The following is a 22,781-nucleotide window of genomic DNA, read 5'->3' as shown; positions in this document are numbered from 1 at the left end:
AGGATGTGTTCTTGTACATTTTGCAACAATTTGGAAGTAAAAGATCAAGTGAGCATTTCTAGAAGAACATTCAGATTTATCTGAAACAGATGAATGCGAATAAGGCAGCGTTTTATTATGCCAATTGTTGTACATACTGCAACAGTTCTGAAATTAAATGTCCAGTAAGTGGCGCTAAAAGTGTGTTTGGATTTATCCAAAGCAGATGAATGCAAATCTGGAAAAGTTCAATTATGTTGGTTGTTGTTACCCTGGAAATCCAGAGGTCTCGCGAGAGCACAATTTGAATTGTCTCTGCAAGACACTCTGGCATCGAGCAATGATTCAGGTTACTGCAATACGTAAGCAGTTCTGGGAACCAATCAAATCGGTGTATCTGATGTAGGTGGGCCAGAGGCGAGCTAAACTGATGATGACAGCACTGCGACGTCCGAATCATACAGTAAACTTTGAAAGATCGCTGTCGCTACAGATGAACAACAAGTTGCTTGAAACGGCTTTGGCCACTACAATGAACAAGTTAGACTTGGCTTTCCATATAAAAGAGGAACAGAAAACCGAAAACTCGAATCGTTCCTTTGCAAGAAGGACGTTTTTGCTGTTTTGCCGACTGGATACGGCAAGAGTTTAATCTATCAGTTCACGAGTTCACGCTTACATATAATTAGCCGGAGAATAGTAGTGCATGTTTGGTGTGCTGTCCGGTGAAGGGCTCCAAGCTCGGGAGCGGCCCGAACGCAGAGTACGTTACCCCCCAATAGGAGTAGCGAGAACTCGGAGTGATGAGATGGGGTGGTGGAGGTTTACTGATAAACCATCGAGTGAATTGAGGTGAGTCAGCTGTATTTAAACCTATGGCGCTGATTGACTTGTGATGTTTATGCTAAGCATCTGACGCGCTTCTCCCGAACTTTGTTAATGAAACATCATTTAGCTCTGCTGGTAGCTAAGCGTGTATTGTTGTGATTGGTCGTGGCGTTATCCAATTGCGTGCAGTTAGAGTTTCAAATGCATGCTTGGTGCCGCCCCTCGAGTTAGGCAGTTTTCATTGCTCGATCCCAGACCCATAATCTTAATAGATTAGGGTCTGGATTTTTCCAGGCTAGGTTGTTGTACATGTGGCAGAAGTTCAGAAATGAAATGTCAGGTAATTGGTGCTAAAAGCATGTTCAGATTTATCAAAACAGATTAATGTGATTCTGGTAGCATTTTTTTACATTGGTTCTTGTGCGTTTTGCAACAATTCGGAAGTTAAATGTTAGATGAGTGACACTAGAAGAACGTTCAGATTTATCTGAAACAGATCAATGCAAACAAGGTAGTGTTTTATTACACTGATTGTTGTACATATCGCAACAGTTTCAAAATTAATTGTCCAGTAGGTGGTGGTAAAAGTGTGTTTGGATTTATGTGAAGCAGATGAATGCAAATCTCGCAAAGTTCAATTATATTGATTGTTGTACATATTGCAGAAGTTTGGAAATCAAATTTCAAGTAAGTGGCGCTAAAAGAACACTGAAATTGATCAGAAACAGATAAATGTGATTCTGGTAGCGTTTTATCTTGTCAGTTCTTGTACATTTAGCAATTCATAATTTAAATAAAGAGTGGCACTAAAAGCATGTTCAGATTTACCTGAAGTAGCTGAACATGAATTTTCTTATGTTATCCTACTCTGACACCGTGTTTACACCGGATGTGACAGATGTTGTGTCATGTCGCACCATGCTGCAACAGCTAAAGTCTGTCTACACTGGACGCGACAAAGCGATCATTACAAATTAATTTTTTTTTTTTTTTTCTGTATCAGTACATCATAAATAGGATGAGCCATAAGTTTACACCACCACACCACATCACATCTAGTGTAGACAGCATCACTGATTATAATGTGTTCTATTGATGTCCAGTGAGTGCCACTAAAAGTACTAAAAGCACACTCATATTTGTCCAAAACAGATGAATCTGGCAACATTGGATTTCATTATTTCACTCTAAAAGTGCATTCAGTTTTATCCAAAGCAGATGAACATGTTTTTATTGGTTTGGTTGTACAAAAATGGTGGTAGTTTGGAAGTCAAATGTTTGGTGACTAATGCTAAAAGCACATTCAGATTTGTCTGAAAAAGATGAACATTAATCTAAAAACATTTTATTTCAATATTTCACTTTAAAAATGAGTTGGATTTTATCCACAGTAGATAAACGTGAATATGGCAGCTGTTTATTAAGTTAGTTGTTGCATGTATTGCCGCAGTTAATTATTTATTTATTTATTTATTTATTTATTTATTTATTTATTTATTTATTTTTTGTGATTGGGGCTAAAATGCATTTAATTTTATCCAATGCAATCAAATCTGGCAATGTTTAACCATGTTTGTTGTGGATGAAATGTCTTGTGAGTGGTGCAAAAAATTTAATGCTCTGTCGAGTTTGAAAATAGTGTACCACTTACATCGAACATAACTGATATTGTTAACAAAAGCAAATATGAGATAAAAATGCAATTGCAATGCTGTACCGGGTGCGCTATCAAGCAAGTTTACAGTGTCAGTAAAGCCATACATATGCTAGATATGTGATGCAAAATCAAAATGTATTAGCTTACAAAGTTCATAAATGAAATGTCAGGTGAGTGGCGCTAAAAGCATGTTCAAATTTATCGAAACAGATGAATGTGATTCTGGCAGCTTTTTATTACGTTGGTTCTTGTAGGTTTCACAACAATTCGGAAGTTAAATGTAAGGTAAGCGACACTAGTAAAATTGTTCAGATTTATCTGAAACAGAACAATGCAAATAAGGTGATTGTTGTACGTATCACAACAGTTTCGAAATTAAATGTCCAGTAGGTGGCACTAAAAGCATAACTCACAGGACTCCGCATCGCAATTGCAATGCTTTACTGTGTGCGCTATCAAGCAAGTTTACAATGTCAGTAAAGCCATACATATGCTGCGAATCATGCACTATGAAAAATCATACCATAGTATTATGCAAAAAAAACTGTTTACTGATTATTAACCTACTGTGTGAATAAAAGTTATTGATGTTTTATGGTCTCTACTGTTCATTTCTGTTGGAGACTGCAGTAAACTATGTATATGTGCATTTAGCAAAAATATAGGTATAAGCATGTTTTTCCAATGAGCCTATACTGTAGGTTGTCATTTCCTTTAGTGAAATTGAAGATGACAGTATGTCTCTGACACCTTCAAGTGAATCATCACTTCTAAAGGTACATTTACTCAAGCCAAAGTCACCTAGCACTCAGAGAAGAAACAGTTTAGCGTGTTCACGCTGACATATCGGCCACGGGCCACCTATCAGGATGGCTTTATGTTGTCCGTATGTTGCTGTTATTTTGCCGTCTCCCTCAGGCACACCTCAAAGTTGCTGACTTCATTTACCGCCAGTCACCCGAGGCGTGAATCGCTCCGGCGCATGTGGGGGATAGTCAGCGGTGGTTAGCGCACTAGTACACCTGACAGATGCGCAGTGCAACTGCGGTATGTCGAAAAACATCTGATCCCGTAGCCTCAGGCCACAGATACCGCAGAAACGTGTTGCGTGGATGACGGACAGTTATGCAAAATGATATTCGTGCTGCTAATCCTGCTTAGCATACATCTGTGAGGTGACTGCGAGTATTTGTTATCTACAGCGCTTCACAGGTATATCATCCATATTTAAAGACAAGCAAACAACAGCTGGAAGTTGACGGTACATGTTCTCTGTTGCGATGGGCAGACTTCAGGAGACAGAAGACTCTTTCTCCGTTAATTGATTGGGTGTTGAGTGGGCGGAAAAGGCCGGGCTCAAGCCCCAAAGCGCAGCGCCTGAATTAAAACTTCAATCCCCCATGTAAGACTCAATTTCATCCGTGACCCAACATTATACAAATGAGCAGGGAACCAATAGGTGCCTCCTCCATAGATGGAGTCCCTAGGCTTTAGGCCTGTGAAGGGGGAAGGGGATTGACCCTGCTGTTCATCTCATCTCTTTCACTGTGAGAATAACAGAGAGTTTTGAAGGATCCCTTAAAACACTTTCATTTTGTAAGGCATCAACAAGATGGCAGGAGTTAAATGATCTCTCCTAGAGAAGTTTTGATAGCAACAATGATGTAGGAACACCAAGAGAATAACTTTATTACTCAGATGCCCCCCCGCTAAAACCAGCCTGCTGACCAGCTAAACCCAGGCTGGTTGACCAGCTAAAACCAGCCAACCAGCCTAGACTGGTTTAAGCTGTTTTTTTCACTAGGGTCGGGAGGCTTTTTTCTTAAGCTTGGAATATTTTTCACACTTGATCCAATCTTGAATGTGATTCACACGCTCTTAGCTCTCCAAAGGTACAAAAGCTGGGCCAATACTCTATCAAAGGGTACTAGGTACTAATATGTATCTTTAAAGCACTAATATGCTTTATGATTCAAAGCTGTACCTTTTGAAAAGGTACTGCCCCAGCGACAGCTTTTGTAGCATGTTATTTGATTCCGTACCACGGTATGGTTGTTTTATCAATGCGAATATTATTGCCAGCTGTTTACTACTGTCACTAGGTAACGACTCATGTGGAGAAGATGCCAGCTTACATGTTTTGTCTTTTTAAAACCATTGCATCCCTCTGCCAGAAGAATGAAATGCTTTCTAAGGGGAACTTCAGATGACTGACAGCAATAGGAAATGCATAATATTTTAATAGGCAAATTATAAGCCATTATTAATGGTTCATTTCCACAGTTTACCTTGGATTGCTTTCAGACCACACTAGAGTTTTGGGAACAGACCCAAAAATCTCTAGCATTTTAATTAAATGTATTAGCTGCTATATGTATTTCATATACAAAAATCCTTTTGAGAAATATCAAGTGTGATATTTTAAAGATAACACAGTTAAATATCTGTACATTTTATTAAAGCAAATTATGCATCTAAATTGTTGTATTAAAATGTGTTTTGTATGCACCTATCAAGTTTGAGGTTTTGGGCATTTTGGTTTTCCATTGTGTGTGTGTGTGTGTGTTTTTTTTTTTTTTTTTTTTTTTTTCTCAGACTAGTGGAAAGAAAGGCCATTTTCTCAAAATGAGTTTTTTTTCTCTTACACTGAGCCATAAATCTCCACTTCAGTAGCACTTACACACACACAACTTTACATTTTTATTCCTGTCTATATCCTGAAGGTTTTAACAGAGGATATATGATTTGATTGATTTTATACAACATTGTATTCCCTAAAAAATGGTTAAAAAAACATTGTTTCCTGTTTGTTCTAAGTATTTTTCTTAATTATGGCTTGATAAAATGAGATATCCAAAATTCCTTCTGTAAAAATAGAAATTTTGAAACTGACTCAATTCAGTGTTTAGATTTTTGTACTAAAATGTGTGCAAATTTGCACATATTTCATTAGATAATGCTTCAATTGCATATTTAACCCTGACATTTTCTATGAATAAGTGTTCTGTTGGTGTATGGTTTGTTAGGATAGGACAATATTTGGCTGATATACAACTATTTAAAAATCTGGAATCTGAGAGTGCAAAAAAATAAATTAATAAATAAATAAATTAAATATTGAGAAAATTGTATTTAATGTTGTCCAAATGAAGTTCTTAGCAATGGATATTAATCAAAAAATAAGTTTTGGTATATTAAGGGTAGGAAATTTACAAAATATCTTTATGGATCATGATCTTTACTTAATATAATAACGATTTTTGGCATAAAAGAAAAATCAATAATTTTGACCTATATACCTGTGCTACTTATGACTGGTTTTGTGGTCCAGGGTCACATATATATATATATATATATATATATATATATATATATATATATATATATATATATATATATATATATATGAAAGCACTTTGACATTTTCCAAAAATAAAACTTTGTAAAAATACAAATTGTAACGCATTACTTTAGTTACTTGAGTTACCCACAAGAGTGTATAAACTTTACAATAAGGTTTCAGGACAAGTGTTAGCAGTTACAGTTTGTTAGTAAAACTGAAAGTAAAGGAAAAAACATAAGTGAAACCCTGAAGCTGGCTGACTGATAACTAATCATGTGATCATTTTGTTCACCGCAGGACAAACAAACACATCATCCCGCAGCAGTGGCTCCTTAAAATGGGTGACAGTGCCATTTGAACGGCACGGAGGAGCCGCTATGAACTGATTCATATGTCTTTTCAGTGGTGTGATGACTGGGCATATTCTTATGGCCACCGTGGGGTAGGACGACGTGAACAGTGCAGACTTCATAAGAGCCCACACAAGATGACTGTCTGCTCTTGACTGAGGAATTGTTCAAGCTATGAAAACTCTCACAGCAGCAAACTGTAATATCACTGCCAGCCGAGATTTGATTTGTTGTTTGGAAATACTACTGCTTTCGCGTTTGACAGTAATGAATGTCTCTTTTAGGTTCTGGTGCTGGACACGGACAGTTTGGATTGTTTGTGTTTTAATGTTAATAATATTTCGGATAAAAACCTCGCAGAAATGACGTGAGGTGAAGCCTGTGTTGATAGGTCAAGGTATCGTTCTCTCAATATTGGCATTGTGTCGTCCTCCCTGGAGACGGTTAAATCGGTCGCTTAGAGAGAGTCGTGTCACAGGAATCTTTGTAGTCGCTAGATGATATCTGGGCTGCGGAGAACTACTTGCCTTCTGGCGTGGCCATACAAACTGTATGAATGGAGGATGTCTGGACTCTGATCCCGTAATTTGAACTCCAAATGGACAACAGCAACAAGTCATCCAGAAACTCTGCTTGTGTCCCTGAAAACTGTGGTGGGCAGTAACTACCAAGAAGTAGCCATTATAATTCAATATAAATCATGCATTTATAATATTTTATGTGACATGAAATGCTATTGCAAGATTAAATAATTGGTTTCACACTATCATTGCATTAGAACAAATTCCATAGTTTAGTGTTTAATCCTTAGTCAAATATATTTGTTTTCACCTTGAGGAAGGTCATCTACATGTAACAGCCAGGACTGGGTTTGCTCCATACTTCTGTTTGATTTCCCAGTTGGAGTCAAAGCTCTTTTTGTAAATGCAGAGAAAAAAAGCCAAGAGCCAAGTTTGCACATTTTGGAAACATAAGGATTGACTTCAGTGGGATCAAGCCAAGATCTCAAAGAGAGTCATGGGAGTGATTCAGCAAACATATGGCCACACAACCATATCCAGCATCTGCGATTCTCATCCCATTCAATCCCATAATCACTTGGGATTAAATTCTTGGAACAACAATAAATATACTGGAAAAAGTTGTTTCTTTTTGGTCTTGTAACAAGCAACCCCTTTAATTAGATCACTGACTTAGTGCCAAAACCAACAGCAGGTGTAATGTTATGGTAAGTCATAAATTGTATTATCCATAGTAATGTCTCCTGTAGTCTGAAAGTGCACTAGATCTCAGGAAGACAGCGAATATATTCAAATGAATGAGGCTGAAAAGAATTAGATGCACTTACTCTTGAAATTACTACCTAAAGTGACAGCTTACCTTGCCATTTTTTATGTGGCTAGTTTGCACACCATTTTTGGTCAATTTTAAGCCATGATGTTTTTGATGTGTTTGTCCATATGAATACCAGTGGATCCAAAACTTTCAAGCTCCAAAAAGGAAATAACTAGCATTAAATTAATACAATTCATCCAATTTGACTGGCATATTTAAGTCTTCTGAAGCAACACAGTTACTTTGCATGAAGAAAACAGATCAACACACATTGAATATGGTGACACAAGGCTCAAAGAACAATTAATGTCAGACCTCATTAGTTAAGAATGGCATAAGAGTAAATAAATAGAGACAGAGTTTTCATTTTTGGGAAAACCCTTGAGTGAGAAGACAAATATGACATATCTTCATGTTTTATGTCTTGCATGCAATGACTTGAGCACCATGATGGTCAAACTGGATCGGCTCGACCCCAAACAGAACTTTTAGGTCCATTAGAGAAGAATGTGGCTATGGCTTGTAATATAAACCATGCGGGGAACAACACTCACCATCCTTGCTTGTCATTCACCCACGCCATCCTTGAGCTCCCATTCATGGAATCTTTCTAATGAGAGTGGAAATGTCAGCTATGATACACTCAGAGAGAAGAAGAGAAACAGGGCATCATACAAAGGGCTTTTATGCGGCCTGCCTTGTGTTTCCTCCACACTTGTATTCTAGCCGCTTTGTGACTTGATTAGTGGATCCTCTCACACATTCTCAGTAGTGAAAAAGAGCACAATTTGCTTGGGGATTATTTTTAGTAAAGCCCAGTCAAACCGCATTGTTTGTTGTGTGGCGGACTGGTGTGTTTCCCTAAAATGCGACAGGGACTGGGCTGGGTATTGGAATAGTGTCAAACTATTTAGGAAAACAGACAAGCATGTGCCAAAACCTGTTTGTAAAACCAGAAACTGTATACTCTACGTACCATGGTATTGTCATGCTACCCTAACGTACTTCAAAGAATAGCATGGTGTGAAAAAAGATTATATTGTCATCAGACATTTCCAAAATGCAACAAGTACCATCTTCCACAAATTCTAGTGTAACCACAAATTCTAGTGTAACTGGTCCTACTCGAACCACTCCAAATGGGAAACATGACATCCTAACAAGCTAAAGACAAGCTATACAACCTATTGCATTAATCATTAGTGCTCCTCTTGAAGCAAGAAGAGTGATGTTTTACATTGCTCAACTCCGTTACACCTGCCCCCTAAACCCCACTACCGTACAGATCAGGGCACCAAAATAACTGATTCTACTTGCGCCACTGAGAGTGGGATTTATACCTCTGTCAACCTGTAGGAGAGGTAGATGCACTTACTAGCTGGCCTCCTTTACAATCACTCCCCTAAAGTAATGGGACCAATGTAACTGGTCCTACTAAACTGGTTCTAAATGGGATTCAATCCTGGTCAACTGGCATGGGATATGTCCTAACAAGCTAAAAACCACAGCCACTAGAATTAATTAATAATGCAAAGGGGAGTGACAATTCACCTACTCAAGGGATGTCTGAACTTGGTCCTGAAGGGATGGTGTCCTGCAGAAATTATCTCTAACTTGCCTCAACACACCTGCCTGGAAGTGTCTAGTAAGACCTTGATTAGTTGGTTCATGTTTAAATAGGGCTGGAGCTGAAATCTGAAATCCTCAAGGACCGCATTTGGACACCCCTGACTCCGTTACACTTACCCCCCTAATCTGCACTGGGTCATGGCACCAATGTAACTGGTCCTACTTCCACCACTTATACTCACTTTTCACCAGAATTAACTGGGTGCTAGTTCAGAGTCAGTGCTATTGCTGGTTCAAAACTGGTTCAAAATTGGTTCAACTGACGAGCCTTTCTACGGGCTAAAGAGCCACTACAGAGCCAGGTCTTACACTGAATATGTCTCATCTTTTACAGCAATGCTAGCACTGCTTGAGAAGGATTGGCGCCGCGCAGTCAGACGGGCACTATTGATGCTCAAAGCTTTGTGAACCTACATCGGCATTTAAACACTGCAAATCCAGTGTGTTCGTGTTTTGCTGCTATTTCAAAAATGGCGGTGAAAAGTTGTAGGTCACAGTAACCCCACCCCTAGCCCCTGACACAAGCAAATTCCTTCTAGTCCAGCAATGTTTTAGTGCAACTTAGTCTAAAACATTTTGTGCATTAAAATCAATTATAAAAAAATGTCTCTAGGATCGATAATGCAATTTTTGAGATCAGGGGAGTGAGGTTTACCTGCACAACTATTACTAGCTGACCTCCGTTACACTCACTCCTCTAAAACTCGATTATATTCGGGTCATGACACCAATATAGCAGGTTCTACCTATCAGCATTCAAAAGATTGCAGCCTCCAAGATTGTAGTCACTTAATAATGCACCATTAGAGGGCAAGGGAGTCAGGTCTTAACAGCTGGCCTCAGTTACGCTCACCCTCTAAACCACATTAAATCTGGGTCATGGCACCAATATTAATAGAGGCTACTCAAACCGATCAAAGTGGGATTTGAACCAGCATCAACCAGTATGGGAGGTGGGCATACTAACAAGGATGGAGACTCTAGTGTCAGTTGCAAGGGGTGCATTTGAGAGCAGGAGAGTGAGGTTTACCTGTACAGCTCTTACTAGTACACTCACCCCCCCTAAACCCCACTACCATCCGGGTCATGGCAGCAATGTATTTGGTCCTACTCATACCACTCTGAGAGGGATTCGAGCCAGCATCAACCAGTATGGAAGGTGGGTGCACTAAAAGGATACTAAAGAGTGCATTCTCTAATGCCAGTGTACCTGACAGTGAGGTACACCTACACAGCTCTAGCTTTTTAACCAACCCCTCTAAAACTGACTACCATCTGGGTCACAGCACCAGTGTGACTTGTTAAACTTGTAGTGCCCAGAGTGATATTTAAAACAGCATCAACCAGCAATGGAGGTGAGAGTATTCCATTAGTGAGAGCAACAAGGATGCAGCCTTTATTGTCTGTCGCTAGTGCCCCTTTTGAGGTCAGGCGGGTGAGGTTTCCCAGTAAAGCTCATCCAAGCTGGCCTTGATTACACTCAACCCCCTTAACCTCAGCTACTATTCGGGTCACGGCACCAGTTTAACTGGCCCAACTTGCATCGCTCTGAATGAGATTCAAACCAATGTCAACCACCATGGACGGCAAGTCCTTTTGATTAGCAACCAAAACCTTAAAGGGATGGTTTACTCTTTTAGGATTTAATTTTTGGAGAATCTATCCCTTTAACCTTATACTGCCAAAGAAAATGCTTAAGCCTTAATGCTATGTCAATGGATTGGCTGTACACATGGGTTACATAGTTAATTAAGAAACCTTGACTCTAAATCCGTTAAGTATGATCAAATTACTCCCTTTAAAGTCTCTGAAAATAAAAGTATGAGATAACAAACCACTAAATCCAGTGTTAAAATGGCAGACCTGTCAAAATGAAACCTTATGAGTAGTATTAAATAAATGAACCTTCTCTTGACGGCCATGATGCACATTGCTCGAGTCATGTAGATGTCCATGTGAAGCTCACTGTACAGGGCTCATTGTTTGAGAGCGATGAGTGAATGCTGGTAATGGAATCTCCTTCCAGTGATTTCTCAACTACAAAGAAGGAGAGGTGATCTTAGGTGTGACACTGGACATGATCAATCACATGCAGACAGTCCCCTCAGGATGGAATAGAAAGGTCCATCCACCTGTCTCAGTCATCAAGATATGGTAACACATTCTGTGTGAACATTGGACAGATTTTACACCCAACTGCGGTTCTTCATTTTTTTTAACGGTAGTGTACAGTATATATTTACAACATGTTTATAGATTGTACAGTGCATAGCTCTATTTGAGTAGAGAATAATAGCACACTAATAGAAGCAATCAGTTCAGCGTATCAAGACAGATCTCACAAGAAACATATTTTTATGTGGTATGTCTGTTATGATGTTATTATGGTTGCGGTTAGGCTAGTTTAAGCCTCAGACGGCACGCCTACAATTCATTCTCTGACTGTGAAAAATCATTGTGTGATCATTTTCACGATCTAGATCGCTAATATGATTGACTGATTGCCTTTACGCAACCTTGAGTGATGTCTGCGAAATAATAAGTGTTTACTACTTTGAACAAAGACTGGAGTTAGGCTATATAATAGGCATACGTTATATACATACTCGTCTTCTTTTGTTGTTTTTCCCAGTGAGCTGGAGGTGAAAATGTGTTCTGTTCAGTTCTGGAAGTGAGACCCAGTCTGAGTTTGAGTAAGTGGCTGGATTTTCAACACAATCAGTCCCACGATAGTGTTTCATGCTCATCTGGTTCACCTGTGCTGATGGATAAGCGTGGAAACAGGCCAGGTAGAGCGAGAGAGAGAAAGAGAGAGAGAGGGGACACATGAGGGGAGAGGAGGGGAAAGTTCACCTGTTGTCTCACCTATTGCGTTTGACTTCATCTGCCGCCCACTATCAGCCTCTGGCTGTTCAGAATAACACGCTAACATACTACTTGTACTATTCCTACAGTATATAGTATTCATACTATACATTATATGTACATTTTCTGTATATATGGCATTCCCAAATGACCAACATTTATCAAAATGTGCAGATCAGAACAATCAGAACACACTCTATCTCACAATGCAGTGCATTTTTCAAGTGTAACAAACAAACCAACCAACCAGAGGAATCATCTGTTTGTTGAAATGTATACAACATTTAATTTAAAACAACAAAAACTGATTCACATATTAACTGACTCACATGCTTTTTACAAAACAGCAAAGCAGCATATGCTTAAATGTGTATTCTTGTATTTTCATTTGTATTGCGTTGCACGAGGAGGAATTGTATGATTTAAAAAAGAAGGTCCATGAAAGTCCACCTCTAAATCTAATCAATGGGCCATAAGGTGATGTTGTTCAGCCATGGAATTAAATAAATAAATGCATAAATAAACTAATTACTTTTTTTAAAAAAAATATCAGAACTGCATGAGATAAACTCAGAATTAACACTTTTTTTTTTTTTTTTTTTTTTTTTTGCAATTTTGAGTTTACATCTCACAATTCAGTTTTTTGTTCCCGCAATGGAACATTTTTGTTATACCTTTTATCTCACAATTCATTTTTTTTTTTTTTTTGCAATTAAGTGTTGATCTCACAATTTTTACATTTATTCTTAGAATTGTTAGTTTATTTCTAAGTGTATATTCAACTTTATATAATTCTGGCATTTATTCATTCAATTTTTAATTGCAAGAAAAAAAATATTGAATTTGTGAAATAAACTTGCAAGAAAAAAGTCTGAACTGTAAGATAAAAAGTTTTTATTTTATTTTTTTTTTTACTTTTACTTTTTTTCCACAAAAAAAGATGTAAACTAAATTTTGAGAAATAAATCAGAATTGTGAGAAAAAGGGTCTAAATTCTAAGTTTATACTTTATCTCAAAAAAAAAAATTAATTGGAAGATTTTAAACGCCTAGATTCTTAGTTTATATATATAAACATATATATAATTAGAAGATGTAAACTTAATTCTAAAAACTAAACATCAGACTTGCAAGAAAAAAGTCTGAATTCTAAGTTTATATCTGAAAAAAAAATAGAAGATTCTGAATTCTGAATTCAGAAATCTGAGTTTATAAACTGGAACTTTTAAAATAAGCTTCCTTGAAATTTCTTAGTTATACTGTGAAGTCACTTCTAGTGGCGGTTTGTTTGTTTGGTCATTTTGGTTCCATTCCATTAGCTGGAATTCTCTATTGACTCTTTGGATTCTTATCACTGCTTATGTTCTATTTGCTCTTGATTTTTTCATCTGATTGCGTTAAGGTCTACTTTTCACATTGTTTTCAAGTCGCTTATATTCCAGGGTGTCTTAAATGATCAACAATTTTGGAATTTTTAAATGTTCACACCACTCTAAATGCACAACATAAACTAGAGAATTTTTAGTCCCTTGGATTACTTAATTTCCAAGTCATTTTGTCTCTTTCAACTTTTCAAATACTCCACATGAAGTTCATAGATGTTGTCACAAAGTTAAAGCGCGTATGTGCCACAGCTGCGTAATTATAGCGCACATCATTCAAGAGGCTTGTATTATAACGCCTATTATTTAAGATGATAGCAGTTGATAAATAAACCCCTCGCTAAATATAAAGTTTGTGAATCACGAAACATGTAAATATTCCACTGAAATCCGTTTAAAATAATCCACACCATGGCAAATGAAAAGATCCATTATAAAATCATCAGCTTGAGGATTTTTTGCTTACGCTGTAATTTAAGTGTGTGTCAGCGTGTGTGTTATTTATGCTAATTTGCATGCCTTTTTAGATTTTGGTAGAACTGACATCATTAATAATGCGGTAATCCAGAGGGAAAAAAAAATAAACAGATCACAACTCCATTAAGAGGCTAAATTTGTGTAATATGCTGGATGATCTATCTGAGGACGGATGAAACGGATCCAGAATGTGGTGGAGAATGCGGGCACAGTGAAGGGGAATGCCGGATAATTCCGTTAAGAAACATATAATTACTTTTAGTTCTGAAGTGAAGTTAGAGGAGACGGCTTGCATTTCAGTTTTACTGTGTGTGTGTGTGTGTGTGTGTGAGAGAGAGAGAGAGAGAGAGAGAGAGAGAGAGAGTGTAGGCTGGGAGGCCTCGGCCCAGGCCTTGTTTGAGGAAAGATTATCTTGACAAATTGGATAAACATCTTCTGCATGACAGGACGCTGACGGAAGATCGGCTCTATGCGTGCACACCTGGTGATAGTTTGCTTAGCATGCGAGCGCGGTGCGCGGTGGCGAACTCCCGCTCAGCCTGCCATGGGGTTTGTTTATCCGAAACAGGTAACAACAGGCATGAGAGGCCTAGAGCTTTCCAAAACACCCCGTGCAGGTTTTCAGGTGGCTTGGTCAGTCCTGCCGTGATGTTTGTCAGGCAGACAGGTTTAGGCCAGGGTTCAGTGAGCATCCAAAAGAGAAAAGGGTTGAAATAGAATATACTGTAAAAAATACAAATACTAAGAGATGTGAATTACATGAAAGTACATGAAAACCCACGATGGACCAACTAGTCAAACACAGCTGTCTGAACAAAGAATTTTAAATCGAAGATCCCAGCATGCTTTGCAGCGTAAATAAATTATGTGGTTACTCTTATAGGATTATTGTTTCACTGTTTGATTTTTGTTAAACGGTTCTTTTTGTTATTATTGTTAGTTAATTGTGGTGTGATATTAAGAGCTCATCTTTTTACATCTGTTGATTGCTGCCGTTCTTAAGGTTTGTGTGTGTGTCAGGTGTTGAGTTATGATGCTGAAAATTCAGCTTGGCATTAAAGCAATAAATTTAATTTTAAAATATATTTAAATAGAAAAGTGTATAATTTGAAATTATAATAATATAATTATTATAACTGTGACTCAATTTTATTGTTTTACTGTATTTTCCATTACATAAAAACAGTCTTGGTGAGCGAAAGAGACACAAAAATAAAATACAATTCTTAATTATTCCAAAAAATTTTAGGACAATTTGTAAGACAATAGTTGAAAACAAACAAACTAAAATAAATAAACAAATAAATAACAATATTGCTGAAATGTTAAGGTTTTGTGGTTACTGTTATAGAATTATAGTTTCACTGTTTGATTTTTGTTAAATGGTTCTTGTTGTTATTATTGGTAGTTATATAGAAAATTCAGCTTTGCCTTACAGAAATTAAATAGAGAACTGTTATTTGAACTGTTACTCAATTTTATATATATTTTTTTTTTATCACATAAATGCAGCCTTGGTGAGCAATAAATAAATAAATGAATAAATAAACACAGAAATAAAATAAAATAATCATTATTAAAAGTCTTTAACTGGTAGTGACATACAGTATAGCTACCAAAATTATTGAGATCAATTTATTTTTCTACTAACTGGCAATTTTCTCAATAAGAATTTAGCAGCTGCCTCAATAAATTTATTGAATTAACAAATTCAAACTGACAAAACTTAGGACAATTTTTAAAACAATAGTTGAAAACAAACCAACACACAAAAAAATAATAATTAATCAATCAATAAACAATATTGCTGAAATGTTAAGGTTTTGCGAGTTCCCAGCATATAATGCAGCACAAATAAATTTATGAGGTTATTATTTTAGAATTATTGCTTCATGTTCTGCTGACTTTTGTTGTTATTTTGTCACTATTGTTAGTTATTTGTTGTGTTATGATGTTAAGAGCTCATCTTTTAACATTTGTTGACTGGCAGCCAGTCTTGAGATTTGTGCTGAGGTCTATGTACGAACTTCTAGAACTATATTCTTGATATCTTTGTACTAGTATTCTACATTGTACAGTACATACTAGCCACAAGACACAAACTAGACATCACTGCGATAAAACAACCTACTAACCCTGTCTGTGCAAAGTTCTGGTGTAATATTTCAAGTTTACAGGGAAACGTTCACACAATACGTGTGAAGAAACCAGAAAGCTGTTTACATAAGGAAATACAAGAATTGCATTGACGTAAATAAACAAATCCCCCACAAAAAAATTAAAATAAAATAATTTTATATTTTTGCTTTTAAACCCTTTTAAATGCATGCTACATTGATTTTCATAGTTAAGCTAAATTTTGGTGTTAACAGACACTATGCCACAAATGACGTCTCTTTAACTCATCTTGAACCCGGAACATTCCTTTAAGTAAACCTTCAAATATGAGGTAATGAGAAATGCATTAGCTAACAGCGTTCTTTGTAATGTGTCTGGGGTCAAAAGGTGCAGGTATCTGCTCCCCCGCAGGAGAAACACACGTCTGCATGTGTGTTCTCCCCTCACCTGCCGTCTGAGACCACGTCTGTCCAGGCGTGTGCACACACACACATATACACCTGTGGGTGGTGGACATGGTTGACTGGAAAGGTAACGCCCCAGGACTGCTGTGTGGGCACATAGCAAACTTTCTGCGGCTTTCCAGCATGTTGCCGCCCAGAAGAATGCAGCTGAGCTCTTCTAAATTCCTTCTACATCACTTATCGAATGCTTAATTGAGGTCAAAACATGGACAGGGATTTCCTCTGCCTTTCGTTTTATGCTTTATGATGCAGGCAGCTGGATCTGTCCCTCCGCGGATGCACACACACTAACCGTCCCTTATCTTCAGCTGCTGTTTTCCTCTCTGTTTTGTGAGCCATCGGATGTTTTTCCCCGGGTCTTGCGAACACCCTCATTGAGGGCACCACTGCAAACTGCGGAGAGACTGGATGAGCCAGTCAACTACACTAGCTTTACCAACAGACCAGGACTAAACAAGAGAACACCCACTAACTCTTAGCCCTTTATCGCAAGCTTTGGCAACCGGGAATGTTTTTACATATGCAATCGCTTTAATCTAAGAACCACCTCGCTGGATGGAGGTGCAGAAAGCCAAACTAATGACAAGATGCTACTTGATGCATGTGGGATGATTGCATGACTGTAGGATAATTCTCAGGAATAAAACTTGTGCGTGTCAGTTTTTGGATATTAAAACACTTTCTCATATGCCAATTTGATAGGCAGAGTCAGTTAAAAGTTAGGCGTTCGTAGGCTGAACCTCAAGAAAAAATGTTAGGTAAATACTGTGGCTATGTAATTTTCTAACCAAACAACTAAACAAACCAAAAAAATTCCTCAGTTTGCATCAAAATGTTTAACAGGATGAATGAACTAATCAGCGCACTGATCTCATCGCACACCATCTCGAATGTTTCTGTAATGATTTTGAAATGCCTGAGCCAAAATCTTTCATCAAAATGATTTGGTAAAATCACCTCCCATAACTGCCTCACACGATTTGTCAAACAGGTGTTTAACTGTTTGATTGGGACATTACTCATCTGCTAACACTACTTTTGGTTGTGGTGTTCCACAAGGATCAGTTCTTGGGCCTGTTTTACTTTTCAATTGGGACAGTACTCATCTACTAACACTACTTTAGGTTGTGGTGTTCCACAAGGATCAGGTCTTGGGCCTGTTTTACTGTTCGATTGGGACATTACTCATCTACTAACACTACTTTTTGTTGTGGTGTTCCACAAGGATCAGGTCTTGGGCCTGTTTTACTGTTTGATCGGGACATTACTCATCTACTAACACTACTTTTGGTTGTGGTGTTCCACAAGAATCAGGTCTTAGGCCTGTTTTACTGTTTGATTGGGACATTATTCATCTACTAACATTACTTTCGGTTGTGGTGTTCCACAAGGATCAGTTCTTGGGCTTGTTTTACTGTTTGATTCGTCATTACTCATCTACTAATATTACTTTTTGTTGTGGTGTTCCACAAGGATCAGGTCTTGGGCCTGTTTTACTGTTCGATTAGGACATTACTCATCTACTAACATTGCTTTTTTTAATTACAGAAATTTATTACAAATGTAATTTCATACACATTTTTAAAAATATATAAATATGATGTAAAAACATGTATGTACACAATAAGTACATTGTACCAAATGATTAATTTAAATGTAAGTACATAGCAGTTAAGGCCACCTAATGTAAAGTGGAACCCAAAAAACAACTTGTTAAAGGGATAGTTCACCCAAACATGTAAGTACTCACCCTCATGTCATCCCAAACTCGTAAGACCTTTGATATATTTCTGATGAAATCTGAGAGCTTTCTGACCTGGCATAGACAGCAATACAACTGCCATGTTCAAGGCCTAGAAAGGTAGAAAGGGCATTGTTAAAATAGTTCATGTGACATCAGTGGTTCAACCATAATTTTATTAACAATACATTGTGTCCACAAAGAAAACAAAAATAACGACTTTAATCAACAATTTATTTTCTTCCATGTCAGTCTTCGATGTGCGTTCACACCTGAACCAGATAATTCAAGTCTTCAGAGACTCATTAGAAACTTCCAGACAGTGTGTTGGAGTTAAACTCTGCAGGACAACTCCCTCCAGGAGCAGGTCTGGGCACCCCTGTTTTAGAGACTTTCTGTTTCAGAATACAAAGAAAATTAATAGCTCACTCAAAAATTAAAACAAAATAAGACACCGCTTACTTTATTTGTATGGACCAAAAACATTTTTGAAAATGTCTTCTTTTGTGCTCTGTACTGTACTCACATGAAGCTCAAGAGAAAGAAAAAAAAAACAGCTAAAACCAGCCTAGGCTTGTTGGCTGGTCTTAGCTGGTTTAAGCTGGAAGAAGCTGATTTTAGCTGGTGGTCAAAACCCCTCTAAAACCAGCCTGGTTGACCAGCTAAAACCATCTAACCAGGTTAGGCATGGTTTTAGCTGTTTTTTCAGCAGGGTCAACACAACTGATTACAATAGAGTCTGACATTAGCATGTTGCTAAGTTAACAATGTGATACTCTTTGAAGCCCAAGAATACAACAATAATAGGTAAAACAGTTTTTAATTGCATGAAGTTATTTCTTATTCATTGATTTAATAAACTATCCCTTTTTGAGTTCGTCGCAATGCATTCTGGGATCCCCTCATGTCACTTTCACATGAACTGAAGGCCTTAAAATATACTGAGCAGGAAGCTCTGTTGAAGATGACTGATAAGGTGTTGAAACGTGTAAATCTAACGCTTAAAACCCGTCATGCAAAACGCACAGACAGACAGCGTTAAACAAGGGATTTATCTGTAAATTTTCAGAAGATTGACAGTAGATGTCATACCGTGTGACAGCTGTGACACTTATCTGCCGTTTACACTTATTTCAGGTGTAGTTTTAGCCCAAGATTCTTCTCACGTCAAAGTGATGTATAAGAAACAAGAGTAACATTGTGATAATGTTCCATAAGTCCGTACTGGCTGTTGAAAATCTGAACCTCGGGGCTCCAGTCATGCTGGCCTCATTTCCCACAGTCGCACAACTAATAATTATCTTGATGTTAATCGCTGTAAGATGGCCATAAGGGATTGGCCTTTCACCTTGCCTTAATTCTGGTGAAGATCTTATCTGTTTGACAGGCCCTGTCAGATGTACGCGGATGTGTCCTGCTACCTAATTGGCTGGAAAGTGGACAGGAGGTATTGGATGCGTTGGGAAGAAACTAAATCCACAGAAGAAGGTGCCAGAAACACAAGATGGTATTAAACAAGAACAGGAAATGTGGTTGTTTCTGAAATACTGATCTTATCTGTGGGATCAGACATTTAATTTGGTATGATTCAGGAAAGAGTTGATTCTGTTAGCCTAAGGTGTACATAGTAGGCAAAAAGATCTGGACAATAGTTAAACTAAGCAACTTCCTGAATCAACAAGTTGATGATGGCACATTTCCCACGGTGCAGACGGGCAATCAAATGCCTAATGAGCGGGCCGCAGACGCGTGATTCCAGCTGTAATGTGACCGGCGTGGGCATGGGCGAACCTTCTCCCCTGCTCAGGCAGAGCAGCTGTCAGCGCACACTGAGGGGGCTGAGGGCTTCTGACAGGCTGCGCTGGTGATGCGCTCACATGCAGATGCCCAGTGACAGCTCTCTGCTGGGGTTCAGCTGCCCCCCACCCCCCTCCCGTCCCATCGACTTACCGCAGCTGTATCCAGACACACCGTGAGATGCGGCGGTTAGAGGGACGTTCCGGTGGAGATGTTGCTCTGGGGGTCTGGGGGATCCGAGGAACGCCTTCAGCCGCTGGACGTTAACCCTGTTGATTACATCAGCCAGTGGTGCAAGCTGGGACCGTTAGGATGAAAACATGCATTTGACTTGAGAGGGCTGGGGAGATTTCCTTCCTTCTCACTGCTATTTAGATTTAAACTTTTGTTACTGTACCTTGTTTATGTAAAATTTATCAATGCAAATGACCTCTGACAAGATTACAATTTTTGGATAACATTTTATTTTGTCATAATACAGAGTAGTTATCTAATTAAGTACTTAGTAGAAGCCATTGTACTTACATGATGTACAAAATGTACCTACCATGTGTTATGTATGTTATGTACCATGTTATGGAACAACCTGTAATTACAGTTTGCAGTTATGTAGATGTAATAGGCAGCTACTGTTACACATATGTAATTATTTGTTGACAAAGTAACTTTATATCTTGCATTTAAAAAAAAAACTTTTTTTTCTGATAATAAAGAGTTTGTTTTGTTCAAAATCACAACTTTGTTTCTTGTAATTGAGACTTTGTCCCACAATGTTACTTTATAACTTTCAATTGCAACTTTCTTTCTTATAATTATGACTTTATAACACATAATGTTGCATTATAGCTTGTAATTACAGCCGTATTTCATGTTATTGCAACTTTATGTATTGTAACTGCAGCTTTGTATTTTCCAAAGTGGCTTTGTATCTCAAAAATCACAACTTTGTTTCTTGCAAATGAGACTTTGTCCTACAATGCTACTTTATAACTTTCAACTGCAACTTTCTTTCTTATAATTACGACTTTATAACACACAATGTTACATTATAGCTTGTAATTACGACTTTATTTCATGTTATTGCAACTCTATGTATTGTAATTGCAGCTTTGTATCAGCTCCAAGTAGCCTAATATATAACAATTACAACTCTGTTTCTCGTGTTTAAGACATTGTTTCTCGTGTTTGAGTCTCATAATGTGACTATGTATCTCACAACTGCAAATTTATATGCAGTGTAACTCATGTTACAGATGAGGAAACAAGCTTCCGAAAAATGGTCTGGATTGACCAGGGAGGAAGTTCAGAGTTCTGAATGTATCTTCTTACAACTCTTTTATTTCCAATAAGCAAGGAAAATCCATTCTCAAGCATAGACAAATCATCTTAGCTTACAACAATTCATTGCCAACAATTACGACATGCTGTGTGCATTTGATAAATAAACCTTGACTTGAAAATCCTGTTTTCAGGTTTGAGTTTAATACACAACATAAATGGCTCCAAATTCGAATATTTCTTATAAGTCCACAAACACAATCATCTCAATTTGATCCTTGGCCTTGCAGAGCAAAAACCGGTGAGGTCACAGTTTGTGGAGACATGGAGGTTTCAGTTACACAATCAGCATCATCTCTTATCATACTACATCTTCTGTTTGGGTTTCCACAAGCTACACATCACTGCTGCTTGTGTATCCCATTTGATTGCCATTCATGCTGCCACAATGACTGCATCTGCCTGTTTTTGGGGACACAGCGTGTCTTTTGGCAACACTCCTGGGAGGAAATCTTAAAATAACACAAAACAATGGCATAAAAAATATAATCATCTGTAACTCACAGTTCCCATCAGTTATGTACCTTAATCATGTTATACAAAACTAAACTCCAAACTTTGAAGTGCGGCTTGAGAAAGTGAAACTGGAAGTTAATATGTCCCTGGATGAACATCCCACCAAAATAAGGTACAGTTGGGTGTCTATTTGAAATCACATAACTCTTTGTATTGCGGTACCAGAGCCTGTTCTTGGCTGGGCAAACTGGAGCCTGTCACAAACCGGCTGTTTGTTTCCACTGACTTAAGACACAAACGATGATGTAATGCTGCTTTGTGTTGATTACCTGACTGTAACCAATGTAAAAACAAACACATCCCGGTGTTTGTGCAGTCAGTGCAGCACGTTTTATTTATTTATTTTCAGTTCCAGAGTAATTATAGTATTTGAGACCAGTAAGTTTTCAGGGTCGTAGTTGATCCAAACTTCCTGGTCGAAAACCCAATGTGGTGGAATTATGCTGAACGGATTAAGAATTGGGATAAAGCCCAGAATCTGGAACCCGAACCATGTCTGTGGAAAACTTCCTTCAAGGTACCACCGGGTCATAGTTGTACCTTAAGGCGGGGGTGTCCAACTCGGTCCTGGATGGCCACTGTCCTGCAGAGTTGAGTTCCAACTTGCCTTAACACACCTGCCTGGAAATTTCTAGTATGTCTAGCAAGACCTTGATTTCTGGTTCAGGTGGGTTTAATTGGGGTTAAAGCTAAACTCTTCAGGACAGTGGCCCTCCAGCAGGATTGTACATCCCTGTCTTAAGGTGTGAATTTGTACCATTGAGAGGTAGATCAGAGGTCTTCAATCCTACTCCTGGAGACCCACTTTCCTGCAGAGTTTAGCTCCAGCCCTAATCAAACATACCTGAACCAGCTAATCAAGGTTTTCAGGATCACTTGAAAAATCACAAGCAGGTGTGTTGAAGCAGGTTGGAAACACTGCAGGACAGTGGATCCACAGGAGCAGGGTTGAGGACCTAGGTG

The sequence above is a fragment of the Garra rufa genome, chromosome 7 (genome assembly GCF_049309525.1).
Source record: "Garra rufa chromosome 7, GarRuf1.0, whole genome shotgun sequence".
In the NCBI taxonomy this organism is placed as follows: Eukaryota; Metazoa; Chordata; class Actinopteri; order Cypriniformes; family Cyprinidae; genus Garra; species Garra rufa.
Note: the sequence above shows the minus strand (reverse complement) of the source record.